Below are 18,783 nucleotides of genomic sequence, written 5' to 3'. Positions count from 1 at the left end.
TATTTGTTCCACTATCTTTTATGTGACGTGAACGTGTATTTCGCACTTTTGTCTTTCACTGGTGTGTACGAGAACATGTTGCGCACGTGCGGCGCGCGTGTTTGTTTGTGTGTGTGTGTGTGTGTGTGTGTGTGTGTGTGTGTGTGAGTTTAAAAATACATATCAAGTATGCTGCACCTATGTTTAAAAACAGAACCCACCTGGGACCCGAACCCTGGTCCTTCCCCTGAATGGCTGGCATCGTACCCCAGAGCTACACTGTTCGTCCAGGTTGCGATCTATCATTTGCGTATTGGGAAACTTCGTAGTCTGTTCTGTCGAGAATGTTTTAGAATAGTATTAAACTACTTTAGGAAATTGATATTTTAGTTATGAACGTCATGTATCATAAGTTAAAAAAAAATACATTTGCTTCACTTAAACTACAAGCCTTACTTTAAAATTTCGACCCCCATTCGGCTTCTTTTGTTATGATTGTTTCTTAAAACTATTGAGCATTTCAAGTCGATAACATCATTATTTGCTGTAAATAAGAGAGAAAGACAGGTGGAGCTGCACTAGGAGGATCTCTTTTCTACCTTTGTAATGCGGAATCCTTAAACATCATCAGTAAAAATAGGTTATTACAATTAAGTATTTATTTATTCTGTACTACTAAAATTAAAAGAAGGTACAGAGGCAGATGCCAACGGCCTTGCCGCAGTGGTAACATCGGTTCCCGTCAGATCACCGAAGTTAAGCGCTGTGGGGCTGGGCTAACACTTGGATGGGTGACCATCCGGTCTGCAGAGCGCTGTTGCAAGCGGGCTGCACTCAGCCCTTGTGAAGCAAACTGAGGAGCTACTTGATTGAAACGTAGCGGCTCCGATGTCGGAAACTAACATACGGTCGGGAGAGCGGTGTGCTGACCACATGCCCCTCTGTATCCGCATCCAGTGACGCCTATGAGCGAGGATGACACGGCGGTCGGTCAGTACCGTTGGGCCTTCATGGCCTGTTTGGGAGGAGTTTAGTTTAGTTTTTACAGAGGCAAATACCATTGCTAATGTCGATTGGTGTACCGACTCACCACAATCGAATACACAAAATAAATTCAAACCTACTAAAATTAAAGACAGGCATCACCGATTAATTGTAAAAAGGTAAAAGCGGACTTGACTTACCTGAAATGATGATGAGTCCATCGCGATCGAATGTACACCACGTATACACGTGACAGGCCCTAACTTTACGGCTGATAGTGTTGTAAGTTTTGTAGCAAAATTAAAAACGGAATGTATTGGCTACATCTGACACTCGTGTCACTCCCGCAACGCCAACAAAAGTATCCAGCTGCGCAATCCATGCTGCAATAATGCTGATTGTTGGTTGCATATCACCAAGGCGAACTGTATTTTCTTCAAGATGGCCGGCCGGTGTGGCCGTGCGGTTCTAGGCGCGTCAGTTTGGAACCGCGAGACCGCTACGGTCGCAGGTTCGAATCCTGCTTCGGGCATGGATGTGGGTGATGTCCTTAGGTTAGTTAGGTTCAAGTAGTTCTAAGTTCTAGGGGACTGATGACCTTAGCTGTTAAGTGGTGGTGGTGGTTAGTGTTTAACGTCCCGTCGACAACGAGGTCATTAGAGACGGAGCGCAAGCTCGGGTTAGGGAAGGATTGGGAAGGAAATCGGCCGTGCCCTTTCAAAGGAACCATCCCGGCATTTGCCTGAAACGATTTAGGGAAATCACGGAAAACCTAAATCAGGATGGCCGGAGACGGGATTGAACCGTCGTCCTCCCGAATGCGAGTCCAGTGTGCTAACCACTGCGCCACCTTTAGCTGTTAAGTCCCATAGTGCTCAGAGCCATTTTTCTTCAAGATGGCCCGCGGGCTTTACAAAATAAATGTAACGTAGTGATTTTTTTTTTCTCAAATAGGAATATAGATGAAAATCTAATGATAGTTGAATCAATGAACTGTGATATTTCTTTTGTAATTGGACATGATACGAAAGATGCTTGATGGAATGCTCTTTTGTAGGTTTTATGTGAAATAAAAGTCAAATTTTTCTTTTATGTGAGACAGCTCCGCAGGTCAAAAATTGGCGCTCCGCTGGCCACACGCGGCCCGCGCGCCGCGGGTTGGCCACCCCTGCTTTACAGTGTCTTACTTTACCATGGTTAGGCGATCCACTAATAATAAATGTGACACCTACACTTGGTGTTCTCACACTGACGACGTTTCTTTTGTGCACATTGGCTCAATTCAACGATCAGTTAGATTGAGAATTCAAAGCCAGCATTCTGAGCCAGCTGCCAGGAATTGCTGCAGTCGTCGATCCTTGCAAGTACATTTTCAGTTTTCTTTTGAACAGATAGTGATTTCCATTTTCTTACTTTTTTTAGGTGGGAGCTTGTTTAATACCTTTGTATCAGAGTACAAAGGATGATTCAGCTGCCCCTACCTACAGATGTTATGCAAGTCGCAATGGCTTCATAAATCACAAGCGAGATTTTCATATTGTCTCTCTCACTACGTGCTAAGTATTAGTCCTACAGTCTTCTTGTAGAAAATGTAATGTAGTTACATTTTATACTGGGATAAGTGTTCGCTAGAGACTGTACCTTTCGAATTGTTCAAGAAAACGCACAAAAGTGACCTTCAGATAAATATTTCTTGAATAACTCGAAAACTGTGACCTGCAGCGAGAACGTACACCAGTACAAAATTTAACTACATTACATTTCCTAAGAAAATGTCTTGTTCATTTTTACTGTAGGATTAGTAGTTTGAAAGAGAATATGAAAATCTCGCATTTGGTTTTTGAAGGTGTTGCAGGTTGCATAAAACCAACATAGGTGCAAGTGAATCACACTGGATAACTCCCTTTTGGGTCGTGGACAAGGAGGCCCGTCTAAACGAAAATCATTTCTGTCTTTTCTGTTATGATAGTGCAAGTCACCAGTCAGCTGAAACTGGTTTTTATCGTCAACAACAAAAAGTGTTTAGCAGTAAATGTTCCTTGAAGTGAGCATAATAATTCCAAGGCCTTTGCAGTTATCTGCATTGTGCAGTATTCTTATCACTCGCTTGGGCTGCAGTAAACTGGTCGTTCACTGCGTGTGGTCTGATATTGGAATTTGTAGCCAACTGATGTGACATGAATGATATCGGTGCTCTCTTTCTGAAATATTGGATGAATATACTCTAAACTAAACTCTGTGTGAACAGGCTTGGGAAGGCCCGACATTACTGACCAACCGCCGTGTATTCTCAACTGATAGGAATCGATGGATGTGGATAGAGAGAGACATGTCGTCAGCACACTGCTCTTCTGGCTGTCGTCAGTTTTCCCAGTCAAGCAGCTCCTCAAGTGGTCTCAAAAGGGCCTAGTGCACCCCGCTTGCCAACAGAACTCGGCAGACCCGGACGGCCACTCATCCAACTGTTAGCCAAGCCCAATAGCGCTGATCTGATGGAAACCAGTGTTACTACTGCGCCATAGCCATTAGCACTGGATGAGCCATTATACAGTTTTTATTTGGCTTACTACACTGACAGAAAAAAAATCACACCAAGGAGTAGTGCGACATAAACTGTAAGGTGGCTTGATCTGCTGACCTCCATTTATTACGCATTCCATCCTCACAATCGTATTCTGCTTCATTTGAACCCAAACTCTAGAAGGTAGAGTCAATTTGTATGAATACATGTAAGTGATATACAAATCTAATAAGTAAATTGCAAGTGCACACTGAGGTTCAAAAAGTCGAGGCTGGTGTACACAGCATGATGGCCACAGGAATTTTTGTTCTAGGGAGGCGGCCAGCCCGCTGGGAGGCCCGTCACTTCAGAGGGGTGGGTTGGTGCACACCTACTTTTGCCAGAACGACCGCCAGAGAGAGGACAGCTTTTGCCAGAGCGAAAGGATAACAACCCCCGTGTTCGACTTAAAAGCAAATTCCGCTACAATGTGTGGGATTGCCCACAAGACGCATTTTTTGATGGAATGACTGTGTAGTTACGGAGTCCTCACAGGAGGACAGTATACGCCTAATGGAGATGCTACATCTTTCCGCATTGGCCGACTTAAACGAAACGTCATTCTCTCGTTTAAAAGAGCAACGCTGATTGGCAGAATATTTCTGACGCAAAGAGCCAGAGGAGTGACACAAAACAGCGGATGATATACCCTTGACACTTTTCCAGAAAAAGGGGCCGTTCCATTGTTGCCCTTGGAGTGGGAACACATAACGAGAGCGAGTGCGCTCGTACGTGTACGCAAAGAGCAAGGAACAAAGTCTCTCCTCAGTACTTCACTGGGAGAGCACCTCTGTCAGTAGTAAATCGGAGTGATACTCTATATTGAGTCGCTCGCGACTAAGTGTTGTTCACTGTGTTGGCCACCACACTTATTGTGTGGTGTAAACATGGGCAGAGTACTAGTTAAACGCCTGTGAGCGAATATTGAGTGGCATTGTGGTGAACTGGTTATCTGACCGGTGTACCAAGCCAATAGTTAGACTGGGGGCAGATAGGATTCCTTGACTTCATCAAGGTGTAGGGAGAGTTTGATCGGCGAAGGTGAATCCAGATAGAAAGAGATAGTTGTGTTATTTGTCAGCAGCGAGCGACACAGGCAGCAGTCGTCGCAGCTCACGGTATCGTGCGCTAAAGTGTATGCGAGCCCCATCTGTCCTCCGTTACAGTACACTCCATCACATTTCTCTAGTGGTAGCCTTGACCGTACCTAGAAAAGTTATTCAAGTTGTGTAGGTGCGCCTCTCAGCCATTCTGCTGAGTAAATAACATTCTTAAAGAAAAGGGAGAAAAGAACCTTTCCATACTTTGTAAAATAATAGCATTCCTATCCATAAGAGGCAATCTACTGTTCCGAAAAGAACCCAGAAATTTATTAATTTATAAGAAAAAGTTTCACTTGATTTCTCAGAATGTTTTTTGCAATAAATAATATTTTTCGTTCGTTTAATGCTTTTCTTACACTGACTAGCAATACTCCAGTACCCAAGTATTCCGCTAGTTACGTAAGAATATAGAATATTTTTATGTCTTTTCCTTACAGTTGACGACTCCAGAAGATATTTGTTGCTGAATGTTTTTCAAGCAGTTCTTGTTGGTATATTAGGAGTGTCTGTCTGACTTCTGTAGTACTGTGAGGTGGAAATTTTTTCTTGCAGGAACCAAAGGGTACTTTTTGGATCAATCCATTGCGCAACTTGACAAAATAAAATCCACACATTCACAAAACGAAAGTTGGTAGCCTGTTTCTACATCTGAAAGATGATTTCTATTAAAATTTTGCACCTGGCCTCATAAGAGTGGCGCTAGTACCGCCACTATAAGGATGCAAATCAGGTTTGCTTTAAATACACGCTGCGACGATCGTGAGCATTAGTTACCTTTGAGATTTGACATGGTGATTTGATGTTAGTCAAGTAGGCGTTTAAGGCGACAAGGACACCATTATCAGCACTTCACTAAGTTTGCACAAGGTCGTGTAATAGAGCTGTGAGAAGCTGGATGTTCCTTCTGCAACACTCCAGAAAGACTTGGCAGGAATGTAATCATTGTACATGACTGCTGGCAGTGGTGGTCTCGAGAATGTACGCTCCTAAGAGGACCGGGCTCTAGACGGTCCCATGGTAACATCGAGAGAGGAAACCATTCCGTTCGGCCTACGGGTCTGGCGCATCATACTGCACCTAGAGCTACAATTTGAACAGCAATTGGCACCACAGTGAGACAGCAAACTGTTACAAATCGGTTGCTTCAAGAACGGAACCGAGCCAGACGGCCTGTACCTTGCATTTCATATACCCCAAACCAACGCCATTTGTGACTTCTGTGGTGTCAAGCGGGAGCTCATTTGAAAAGCAAGGTGGAGGTCTGCTGTGTTTTCTGACGGAGCTGGCTTTACCTCGGTGCCAGTGATGGTTAGAGGGAGGCGAGTTGAGAGCCTGCAGCGAACCTGTCTCGGCTAGACACGCTGAACCTACACCTGGATGCATGGTCTGCGGAGCAATATCGTATGGCAGCAGGAGCGCTGACACTGACACTAAATTTACATGTCAGTCTGGTGATTCGACGTGTTGTGCTGCTATTCATGAACAACATTCCAGGGGGTGTTTTCCAACAGGATAACGGTCGCCCACATACCACTGTTGTAACCCAACATGCTCTATAGAGTGTCGACATGTTGCCTTGGTCTGCTCGATCATCAGATCTGTCTGGAGTCGAGCACGTATGAGACATCATCAGTTGACAACTCCAGCGTCATCCACAAACAGCATTTATCGTCCCTATATTGACGACCAAATGCAACAGGCATGGAATTCCATCCCACAAACTGACATGTACAACACAATGCGTGCATGTTTGCTTGGTTGCATTCAACATTCTGGCGGTTACACATGTTATTAATGTACCAGCGTTTCTCATTTTCAATGGCTTATATCGCGCTTACATTTACCTGTGATCTTGCAGTATAAATCACTTACATATGTTACCTAGACAAATGTAATCCCGAAATTTCATTGCTCTACATTAATCTGTTTTTGGTGTTGCGATTTTTGCCCGTCAGTGTGTTTATCGCAAGATGTATTCCACAAAAGAATAGAAGAATACCATTTCAAGAGTCCTGCAGGCAATGCCCTGATACATCATGAAAGCGATATTTTGCAAATATTTTTTTACTTTTTATGCAGTGATAACAATGGGAACGATTCCTGTTTCTTCACAACCGCAGATAACGTGTAGTTGTGTAATATCAACTCAAAATAGAAGCATTTTAGGGCAGAAGGTTATATGAGATTTTTTTTGATTTGGTGTTGGTAGTACAGGCTCAAAATTTATGCAAGTATTTTTGATACACTTTGTATTATCACAAACTGAAACGAAGACGTCATTTGTCAAAAATATCGCCAGCCGAGGTGGCCAACCGGTTCTAGGCGCTTTAGTCTGTAACCGCGCGACCTCTACGGTCGCAGGTTCGAATCCTGCCTCGGCCATGGATGTGTGTGAGGTCCTTAGGTTAGTTAGGTTTAAGTAGTTCTAAGTTCTAGGGGACTGATGACCTCAGATGTTGAGTCCCATAGTGCTCAGAACCATTTGAACCATTCTTTCAAAAACATCAATTACAAGCTTTAAGATAATGCCATCGATACAAGCAACTTTAATTACAGTTGAACAGTTTTAACATAGACATTAAAATGAAATGCGTATCACGTATGGCTACAGTGTTGTGCAGAATGAAATGTACTAGCGAAGCACATTACAACATAATGAGTCCTCTTATGGAGATAAAAGTGGTTACTTTATAAACCTTGCTAAATTCTCGATTGATTTTAAAATATACAAAAAAATACGATAAATTCAACTACTGAATTGACATCATAACAATACTTAAGTGGACTCTACAATTTTAAGTCTGTGTCTCGGACTCTGTAAAATATTTCGCATTTGTATTGTACTTATTTATGACGAACTTATAGAATTAAGAAGTAATATGTGAAGGAAGGGCACTAGTCCTTGTATTTAGTTATTTAGTTTCTTGTAAACTTTCATTTTTTGTTGCTTGTTTGTGATTTGTGCATGTCAGTATTGTATGATTCACGACTATGTTCCCCATACAGTTTCCAGAATCTCGAATTTTAATGTGCTGTAAATACGATAGTCAGTATAAGTGTTTATTGAAAACGAATTTATTTCTGTGTTGTTTTTATTTACTTTTGTGATTACCTTCGCTAGTTCTAAAATATATTTGATAGTTTACTTATACCATCCAGGATTTTATAGTTTCTTATTACATCTAGAATTTTGTAATTTCTGCAGAACGCTTTTGGAGCATCATTGCAATCTTGAATGTCTGTATTCCATAATAAAAAGGCATCAGTTCATACACTCCCGTGACAGATATTTTGGAGGTGCAGAGTATTCAGCGTTCCTCATATCCTCTGTACACGTTTCGCCTGAGCCCCTGTTGTTTTCGGTGCGCATTGTGTACTTTTCGCTCTGCGTTCTTGTAGACACCAGGCAACACGTGCCGCAGCCGTTATCTCATTCCCTGTACGGCTTTAATTAGGCAGCTGAACACGTTTGCGACATTGTTATCAAATTGGTGCAACTTAGTGGTTACGTTCGTCGAGGCCGGTTGCGCACCGGTTCATTCCTTGATTGTTTTGCCGCCTTCTCGAGTTCAGTCTGCAAGTGGTTGGAAGGTGACAGACCAATGCAATAACAGCAGTGTGCCCAGCTTCGGAGTTCACAGTTCCTTCAGTCCTCGCAACAATCAACGTAAATAAACTCTTGTGTTGGTAAAATAGTTTGAAGATTAACCTAGAACACTAAAAAAGGGCGGGGGGTTGGGTGGGGGGATAGAATGTTACATTGCTACTAAACCGTCGTGCAGTCTACTACTTCACATTTTATTTGAAGGAAGTCATAATTTATAAGTTATACTTTAGTAATAGGCAATTAGATGTCCAGTGGTATGTAACATAGCAAATTAAGTATAAAATTCTCTGTTTCAACCCTTCTCCTATCGTGAATTTTGCAAGGGTTAAGTAATGTAAGGTTACAGTAAAAAGAACGCTGTAATAATGTGTGGACGTATATGCATGCCAAAATAACTGATTCTGTAATTGCTAGTCCTCTCTGGCTCTACAATGAAAGAGTAAAATGTAACTGTTTTGCAGAATATTGCAAAAATAATCTCTGAAAATGATCCCCGCAGATTCGATTTAACGCCGCAAATCAGAGAGAGCTTATACCGATTTAGTTAACGCCGTTCTACATACTTTCCATACACAGGTAGTCAGAAACAGTCCATAAAGCACGTAAGAGTGTTGCAGGATAGGATGTGCTGAGAACAATTGTTACGAAAAAATTCTGTACGTTGCGTCGTTTCCGAGTTAACAAGCATGGAAATTACGCAACAAGGCCGTTGCGCACGCAAATTCAAAAGGTCCGCCAGAGACTGTGTCGCCAAACGTGTTCGCTTGGTTTCCTAAAACCGAACAAGAGAGCAATACAAAAACTGGACGTGGGTCGGTAGTAACGATCGAACTCGGGCCGCTGGATGAGCAGTCTCGTGTGCTATCATTTACGATACGAGAACAACTATCACTAATTGTACCTGGTGGGTCGCTTGAATTTGTGCGCGCAGCGGCCTGTTTGGTTAACTTAAACGCCAATTAACTCCGAAACGGCGCAAGGCAATAAATTTTTTCTTCGGATTTATTTCTCAGCGCATTCTACCCTGCAATACAGTTACATTTCAGACTCTTTTTGAGCATTCTGTGTAGAATGTATATGGCGTTAACACTATGTGCTTTGCACAGTACGCTACGGTCGCAGGTTCGAATCCTGCCTCGGGCATGGATGTGTGTGATGTCCTTAGGTTAGTTAGGTTTAAGTAGTTCCAAGTTCTAGGGGACTGATGACCTCAGGCGTTAAGTCCCATAGTGCTCAGAGCCATTTGAACTTTTTTTTTTTTTTTTTGCGCAGTAGCACTGAAATGCTAACGGTATAAATACCCAGGTATGTAGTACATTTCGTGCCACTTTCATATTTGTTGCAAGCCGAATTCATGGTGTTGGAATGCAATTTTTATGGCCAACAGTGTACTTGAAGTGATCCTAAAATGTAACTGGGCTTTTTATCACACATGGAGGCATCAAAAATCATGAGATAGCCATATGCACATAAACAGATGGTGGTAGTATGACGTACTCGAGGTATAAAAGGACAGTGCATTGGCGGAGCTGTTATTCGTACTCAGGTGATTCACGTTAAAAGGTTTCTGACTTTGGTATGGTCGCACGATGGAAATTAACAGACCCGAACGCTGCTTGTTAACTGGGGCTAGACACATGGACATTCCTTTTCGGAAATCGTTAGGGAATTCACTATTCCGAGATCCACAGTGTCTAGAGTGTGCTAGAACACCAAATTCGAGGCTGTAGCTCTCACCACTGATAAAGCATTGACCTATGGCCTTCACGTAACGACCGAGAGCAGCAGTGTCTGCATAAATCTGTCAGTGCTAACAGACAAGCAACACTGCGTGAAATAATCGCAGAAATTAATGTGGGCTGTACGACGAACTTATCCTTTAGGACAGTGCAGCGAAATTTGGCATCAATGGGCTACAGCAGCAGATGAAAAAAATGGCTCTGAGCACTATGGGACTTAACTTCCGAGGTCATCAGTCCCCTAGAACTCAGAACTACTTAAACCTAACCAACCTAAGGACATCACACACATCCATGCCCGGGGAAGGATTTGAACCTGTGACCTCAGCGCTCGCTCGGCTCCAGACTGTAGCGCCTAGAACCGCTCGGCCACTCCGGCCGGCGAGCAGATGACGTGAGTGCCTTTGCTAACAGCACGACATCACCTGCAGCGTCTCTCCCGGGCTCCTGTCCACATTCGTTGGACACTGGACGACTGGAAAACCATGGCCTGGCGGATGAGTCCCGATTTCAATTGGTAATAGCTGATCGTGAGGTTCGAGTGTGGAGCAGATCCTGCGAGCTATGGACCCAAGTTGTCAACAAGGTACTGTACAAGCTGGTAGTGGTTCCATAAAGGTGTTTGCTGTGTTGATGTGGAACTGATCCGGTCATTGACTTGAAATGGTTATGTTCGGATACTTGGAAACCATTTGCAGCTGTTCGTGGACTTCATGTTCCTAAACAAAGAAGGAATTTGTATGGGTGACGATGCGCTATGTTACTGTGCCACAGTTGAAGAACATTCTGGGCTATCCGAACAAATGATTTGTCCACCTAGATCGCCCAACATGAATCTCATCGAACATTTATGAGATATAATCGAGAGGTCAGTTCAAGCACAAACTCGTGTGCAGGCAACATTTTCTCGATTACGGACGACGGCTTAGAGGAAGCATGGCTCAATATTTCTGCAGGTGTCTTCCAGCGATTTGTGGAATCCATGCCACGTCAAGTTGCCGTGCAAAAGGAGGTCCGACACGATCTTAGGAGATATCCCGTGACTTTTGTCACCTCACTGAATTTTCACATTCGTTTTCTCCTCAAACTGACGGGATTTTAACCACGCTCCTTTCATACGCTAGTCCAGTTTCTTTCCACTGCGCCACAAAACCATTTTTAACAAGACCTAGCCGGCCGCGGTGGTCTAGCGGTTCTGGCGCTGCAGTCCGGAACCGCGGGGCTGCTACGGTCGCAGGTTCGAATCCTGCCTCGGGCATGGGTGTGTGTGTGATGTCCTTAGGTTAGTTAGGTTTAAGTAGTTCTAAGTTCTAGGGGACTTATGACCTAAGATGTTGAGTCCCATAGTGCTCAGAGCCATTTGAACCATTTGAACAAGACCTATCGTAGCTTTACATAATACATTTTATTCTTAAAGACTAACATAACATTAAATAGTAACACGTTTTTGTGCGGTTTTCTTGTGATTTGAGTCTGTGCATAACTTTTGCAACCTACATATCCAACTGATCTGGCTTACTGTAGTCAGACCTTGGTCAGCCTCTACAGTTTTTAACCCCCACGCTTCCCTCCATTAACAAATTAACAATTACTTGATACCTCAGGATGTGTCTTATCAACCGATCCCTTGTTTTAGTGGAATTTTGCCATATTTCTTTTTCCCCAGTTCTGTTCAGTAGCTCCTCATTACTTACATGTCCTATCCATCTAACCTCCAGCAGTCTTTCTCAGCATCACATTTCAAATACTTCTGTTCGAACTGCTTATCGTCCACATTTCAGAACCGTAAGAGGCTACAACCCAGAGAAATATCTTCAGAAAAGACTCACTAACACTTAAATTTATATTAAACGTTAATAAATGCCTGATTTTCAGAAACTTTCTTGCTAATGCAGTCTGCATTTCATATCCTGTCTACTTCAGATACCATCAGTTATTTTGTTGGCCAAAAAGAAAAACTCACCTACTACTTTTAGTGTCTCATTTCCTAATGCAAGTCTCTCAACATCGTCTGATTTCCATTACACTAGTTTTACTTTTGTTGATAATCTTCTTATAACATCTTTTCAACACAATATCGTCCGCCCCCGGTAGCTGAGTGGTCAGCGCGACAGAATGTCAATCCTAAGGGCCCGGGTTCGTTTCCCGGCAGTGTCTGAGATTTTCTCCGCTCAGGGACTGGGTGTTGTGTTGTCCTGATCATCATCATTTCATCCCCATCGACACGCAGGTCGCCGAAGTGGCGTCAAATCAAAAGACTTGCACCCGGCGAGCGGTCTACTCGACGGGAGGCCCTCGTCACACGACATTTGCATTTGGAAGACAATATCCATTACCTTCAACTGCTCATACAAATCCAGTGCCATTTCTGACACAATTACAATGACATCGGCAAATCTCAGAGTTTTTGTTTCTTCTCCCTGAACTTTAATTCTTTTTTTTCCGGATTTCTCTTGAGTTCCTTTACTGCTTGCTCAATGTACAAATTGAATAACTTTGAAGAGAGACCACAATCCTGTCGTATTCCGTTCTCAACTATGGCTTCCTTTCCCTGCCCCTCGAATCTTATAACTGCGATGTGGTTTTTGTCAAGTTATATATAATTTTTCGCTCTTATGTTTTATTCATGTCATCTTTAGAATTTAAAAAAATGTATTCCAGTTAACACACACAGTCCAGTGCTCCAGTCACAGTAATGTGACCACCTGCCAAAAGCCTAAATAACCACTTTTTGCAGCAGGGACCGTAGCCAGACGTGCAGGGAGAGAGTTAGTGCTACGACCAGCTGCGCTACGGTTCCATGGCGCGAACAGCCCGATCGAAGATGTCTCGCACATTCTAGATGGGGTTTTAAAGTCGGAGAGTCTGGTGAACAGGAGAGTACGGAAAAACTCATCCTGGTGCTCTACGAACCACGCCCGTACACTGTGAGCTGTGTGATACGTTGCGTTGCCCTGCTGGTAGATGCCATGGTGCCGAGGAGAACAAACGAAATGCATGTGGGGGCAGACATGATCCCCAAAGATAGATGCATACATGAGCTGTCCTGCTGGTAGATGCCATCGTGCAGAGGAAAAAACAAAATGCATGTATGGGCAGACATGATCCCCAAAGATAGATGCATACATGAGTTGTCCTGCTGGTAGATGCCATCATGCAGAGGAGAGAACAAAATACATGTAGGGGCAGACATGATCCCCAACATAGATGAATACGTGAGTTGTCCTGCTGGTAGATACCATCGTGCAGAGGAAAAAACAAAAAGCATGTAGGGGCAGACATGATCCCCAAAGATAGATGCATACATGAGCTGTCCTGCTGGTAGATGCCATCGTGCTGAGGAAAAAACAAACTGCTTGTAGGGGCAGACATGATCGCCAAAGTTAGAAGCATACAGGGTGTTACAAAAATGTACGGCCAAACTTTCAGGAAACATTCCTCACACACAAATAAAGATAAGATGTTATGTGAACATGTGTCCAGAAACGCTTAACTTCCATGTTAGAGCTCATTTTAGTTTCGTCAGTATGTACTGTACTTCCTCGATTCAACGCCAGTTAGCCCAATTGAAGTAAGGTAATCTTGACTTCGGTGCTTGTGTCGACATGCGACTCATTGCTCTACAGTACTAGCATCAAGCACATCAGTACGTAGCATCAACAGGTTAGTGTTCATCACGAACGTGGTTTTGCAGTCAGTCCAGTGTTTACAAATGCGGAGTTGGCCGATACACATTTGATGTATGGATTAGCACGGGGCAATAGCCGTGGCGCGGTACGTTTGAATCGAGACAGATTTCCAGAACGAAGGTGTCCCGACAGGAAGACGTTCTGAAACGTCCCCTTTGAACAAATATACACGACTGTGCTTAAACTGACACACAATATTTTTAGCGCAACGCAATCTGACTTTCAAAAATCCCTACAAAAGAATGGCCCTGACTAACATTAAACTATACCTTTCACAAATCACTAAATCACTTACCTCACAATAATCTTCGTTTCTCCCACTACTGCAATACAGCAAGCGCCACTACTGCCAGCTAAATAAAAGATTCTAACTATGGAAGGCATTAACTACTGATAGGGATAGTTAGCAAATGAAAGATATTAATAGAGAACGAACAATGTATTTACCTTGATATCATCACAAGTCATAATATATATATCAGTTCATGACAAATTTCAAAACTCCGCCATCTCTCTCCCCACATCCACCACTGCTGGCGGCTCACCTCCAACTGCCGCTGCCCAACACTGCAATGGCGAATATTACAACAATGCAAAGCAGCCACAGACTGCACACAGCACAGCCAGTGATTTTCATACAGAGGTGGCGTTACCAATAAAAAAACCTAACCAGCCTACTTACATAGCCCCCATACTCCCCACAAAAAATTTTACAAATTGGATTGGGCAGTGGCCAATACAGATTTGAAAAAATTTTTCATAATTACAATAACAAAGAAATCAAATGCACACACTTATTGATACAATGTTGGTCAAAAGCTAAAATTTTCTCACAGTCTATAAAGACAGTCCTGATTCATCACAGTAAAATTACAGTGTTTTTCTTTTTTTTTTTTTCAAAGTCTGAACAGTAAAAGAGAATGCACACAGAAGTAGTGGATTTCCACGCAGTCTTGAAGAAGTAGTGTCCTTCCATCAGAAAGACAGTGCTGACTCTTGACATGCTGACAGGTAATGGGCCACAACATAGCAAACCCACAGCAGAGTCATTCGACGTTTTGAAGAACATTGGTAGGTAGGTCATCACAGAGTAGACCCACTGTAGTCCTGGTAGAGATTGTGGTATTGGTGGGCCACCAGAGGTGCAGACCCACTGTAGTCCTTGTAGAGATAATGGTATTGATGGATCATCAAAGATGTAGACCCACTGTAGTCCTTGTAGAGATAGCCAGCAGCCATCTGTTGCGACTGTGCAGGTGCACAATCACCATCTAAGAGTCTTGCGGAGAATATAGCAAGTCCATAAACCACCCCTTGTCCACTCACAAAAAATTTGTTTGACATGTCCTTAGAACCAGCAATGCTGTTATCCAGTCCCTTGCGGAATTATTAACACATGTGCAAACACTATCAGTCCCTACTTCTCACATATTGTCCACATACTATGACCAACAGAAACGTGTGCAGTGAAATGTAACTAACAAGTTAATAATGTCATGAACTGGTGACAATTACAATTTTATAACATAAGAATACAATAACAAAGGTACAAAATACATCATTAAAGAACATAACAATACAGATAACATTTGTAGTAATACAGGCTTTACAAAAGAATCGAAATAACATATACAACAGTGTTACAGGAATTATGACATAAGTAAATACATAAAAGATCAGAATAACTTTTGAAACATTAACTTTACACATGAGCATTAAAACAAAACAGAATAAATAATGTCTAAACATCTTTACAAAGAAAATAACATATTATAAATGCAAATTATATTTGAGGATAACAGTATTCCTCATCATAGTGAATGTAGCTTAGTACTAGAACAGAAAAAAATTCTATGAAACAGTACACAGAGACAGGAAGAAAAGAAATACACAAGGGTACACAAACACATAGCATAATAATACAAAAGGAAAGGACAGGGTTTGTTTTACTGCAGTATTTTGCAAACAAAACTTTCTTTACTTCTTGGAGATCTCCCTTCATTCATCATTATTCCCAAAAAGTCCTATCTATACCTGCTTTCTGTATTCTATTCATATTTCGTTCAAAATAATTATTTCTCAGTGCACAATACTCATTTTTGCCAAATCTGTTTCTTATATCTTCTCAATGCGTTTCTTCCAATTCATCGCAACTCATTTTCTTATATAGTCTACCCCCTCTTAAGCTAACTTAAATCTACTGAGCTTAGATGCTAAACTAAGGAACGAGACAATGCAGCAGCACAAAACAATTAACACAAACAGCAATGACAAAAAATGCAGATTTGCAAAGAAAGCAGCATTATAGAAATTAGCAAAGCAATTGCAATATTACAACTAATATAAGCCAATGTGCAGCAACAAGAAAAATAAATGAGTAGTAAAACTGGCTTAGCAGAGTAACACAAAGTCAAATTCAGTAACACTATGGCTGGCAAACAGCAGCTTATATCTAAACATGACATAGCTCAAGCAGGAAAAATAGTACATTAAAGATAACAATGCAGATAAGGGAAGTGTATAATCACATCTTAATGTCTAAGTAATTAAAGTGGTGCACCACAACAACTTATTGTAAAAGGAAATATTACCATGTACTTGAAAAGAAAATTATGTGTTACTGTTACTAGTTCCTTCTTATTGTTCTTTCCTTTCCAAGTGCTCCTTTTTTAAAGAATGTGGATCATATAATAATTATTTAATAGATCTGTTGACAGAAAGTGTTCACATTAGCAAATGCATTTCATTTTATAAAAGCAATGCTGCAACACAGCTGGAAACCAGATATCAAATGAAATAAGCAACTATGAAAAGCAAAGCATAAAAATATCATTCAGTAGTCATGTGACATTTCATAAGTTAGTAGCTCTCAACTCTCGTAGAAAGACGCTTGTCGTAATCAGGTGTGCAGATGTAAAAATATTTCTTGTCATTTTATTAGGCATTTCAGTAAATATCGTAAATTAAGAGCTAGTGTAATCATATGTTTTCAAGTTCGACCGTGTCGTTTTTGCGATGCTTTCTCTAAAGGGATGACAATGGCCAGGATAATGGCCTTCCCTTTCTTTTTTTTTTCTTTCTTCCTGTGCTCTGAAAGGCACGCGCTAATGACTTTTTCTCCAGGCGTCTGACACAGCTGGGTGCCCGCGACGCATTACGTGCAGGTGGTCACTTAACTTTCGTACGGAAATATTTACGACAGCAATTTTCGCTAAAGTGACAGTCTCACATAAAAATACTTCACAGGTCAAGAATTAGCGTTGCAAATCTGTAGAAACAAAATCCTATGAATATAACAGTGTCAAAAAAATGTTCAGTGGCATTGTGATACATTCACACATGATTCACACATGTCATAACTCTTAAAGTACGATTCTTGGTTTCCAACATCCTTTTTCACAAGTCAAGAGTCCCTACCCACTATTCATTACTCCTTACCTCATTATACATATACATATTCGTCGACACTTCTTCAATATTTCATCGTGAGAAATACGTAGCATAATAAACATTCCTCAACAACATAATACACATCATCGTCGTAATAATATCATAAAACTTCAGTCAAATCTCAAAATCGTCGTAACTTCCTCCAATAATTTCTAAGCCTAAAAAGAATTCTCTGCTCATTTAAATAATGTCATCTACCTCAAACGTACTTTAAAAATCATGAATCCATACCAAATACATCATTCAAAGCTCTCGTAGTATCACAATGGTTCCAAAAAAATATGAACAGTTTCGCAAAGTACAGACAAAATACAGTTTCATAAGTGTGAAGTTATCCAACTGTGTAATTACGTAAACATCTGTCACTGATATAGTAAAATAAATGTTTGTCTCTCTCAGTTAAATGATCAGATAGCTGTGTAATTATGTGTTGGAGAAATATGGTACCGATGTGTAAAGTTGTATAAGCAAATACCATATTAGCTAGGGTTCCTTGTGGTTGCCACACACATGGTACACAAAGTAAGCGTGTACCCCCCTGAGGATAAATGTAATTATGCCCTCAGGTGTTACAAATTACAGCAATGGAATGAAATGTATCACGGAAAACTTTCTTTGTAATTAAAAAATCTTTAAAAATAAATGTTTTAAGCATAAAATTGATCACTCAAATACGTGTACTGTAGCGCTACACTGTGCGTCTTGTAACATAATCTCTGTGGAAGTGTCGTAGTTATCGTCCTCCGAAAGCTAAGTTCTGCAGAAGCCAATGTACTTACCTCATGATAAACAAAAGTGAAATGCTTTGCGTATAGACATCATACCTATCACGCTTATTGTCGTGATGAAGAAAGCACTGTGCTGCAACGCATTGCTGTGCTACAGAAAAGGCTGTCTCCTTGTAGCCATACCACAAAAGTTACTACTAAAACATGTTTTACTTTCCAGAATAAAACAGAAAAACTGTGCAGATATAAAACAGAAACACCGCAAAATCAACATTGTAAATTGTCACTCATTAGTAGCGTCGTCATAAAATCGTGTAGCTGTCACATAAACTAACTACTGTCTCATCTGGTATCTCACAGAAAGTACTTTAAATCCAGAATATATTTTCAAGTAAACCAAAATGTTGCATTAAAATCTCATTAGCAGTACTGGTAAATGTTCTAAGTATGTGAGCCTTATAGTCGTTACGTAATCGTGCAACAAACAAGCAAGAATGTACACACACAATAACACTGTGACGTCTGTTTACTATAACAATGCATTCGTCATTTCTGTTTAAATAAGTTCTCTTGGTTCTAGACTGGATATTTAACTTCAAACATTGTTGTATGTTAACAGTTTCTTAAGTCTGACAAAGCATACTAGAAATGTGAAGTGAAAAGTTTTATGGCAAAGACAAAGGTAAAAAGCAGATTATCTCTCAATAAACGGTTTTACATGTGAAATGTGGTGTAAACCTTTACTCTTCATAGTACTCAGAGTTTGAACTTGAATGCAATTGTCAGGCGGTATACGTCGGTAAAGAATACTGGAGTTTTTCTCAAGGTTAGCGTCTATGTTATTTTTCTCTGAGCCACCTGGCGCACGCGGCTGCCTGCTGTGCGAGTCATTGTCTGTCTCTTTGTTGGCGCGCGTCGTTATTGGGATTTGGAGACCTAACTTC

At 41.3% G+C, this 18,783-nt stretch overlaps 1 protein-coding gene across 1 annotated transcript in view; it reads left to right on the top strand.

Moving 5' to 3' along the window:
* Positions 1 to 18,783, top strand: part of LOC124596237 — a 214,157-nt gene that overhangs the window by 48,763 nt on the left and 146,611 nt on the right. The gene's annotated exons all lie outside the window — the stretch shown is intronic.

Source organism: Schistocerca americana, chromosome 2, assembly GCF_021461395.2.
Source record: "Schistocerca americana isolate TAMUIC-IGC-003095 chromosome 2, iqSchAmer2.1, whole genome shotgun sequence".
Lineage (NCBI taxonomy): Eukaryota > Metazoa > Arthropoda > Insecta > Orthoptera > Acrididae > Schistocerca > Schistocerca americana.
This window is presented reverse-complemented; position numbering and strand designations above follow the sequence as displayed.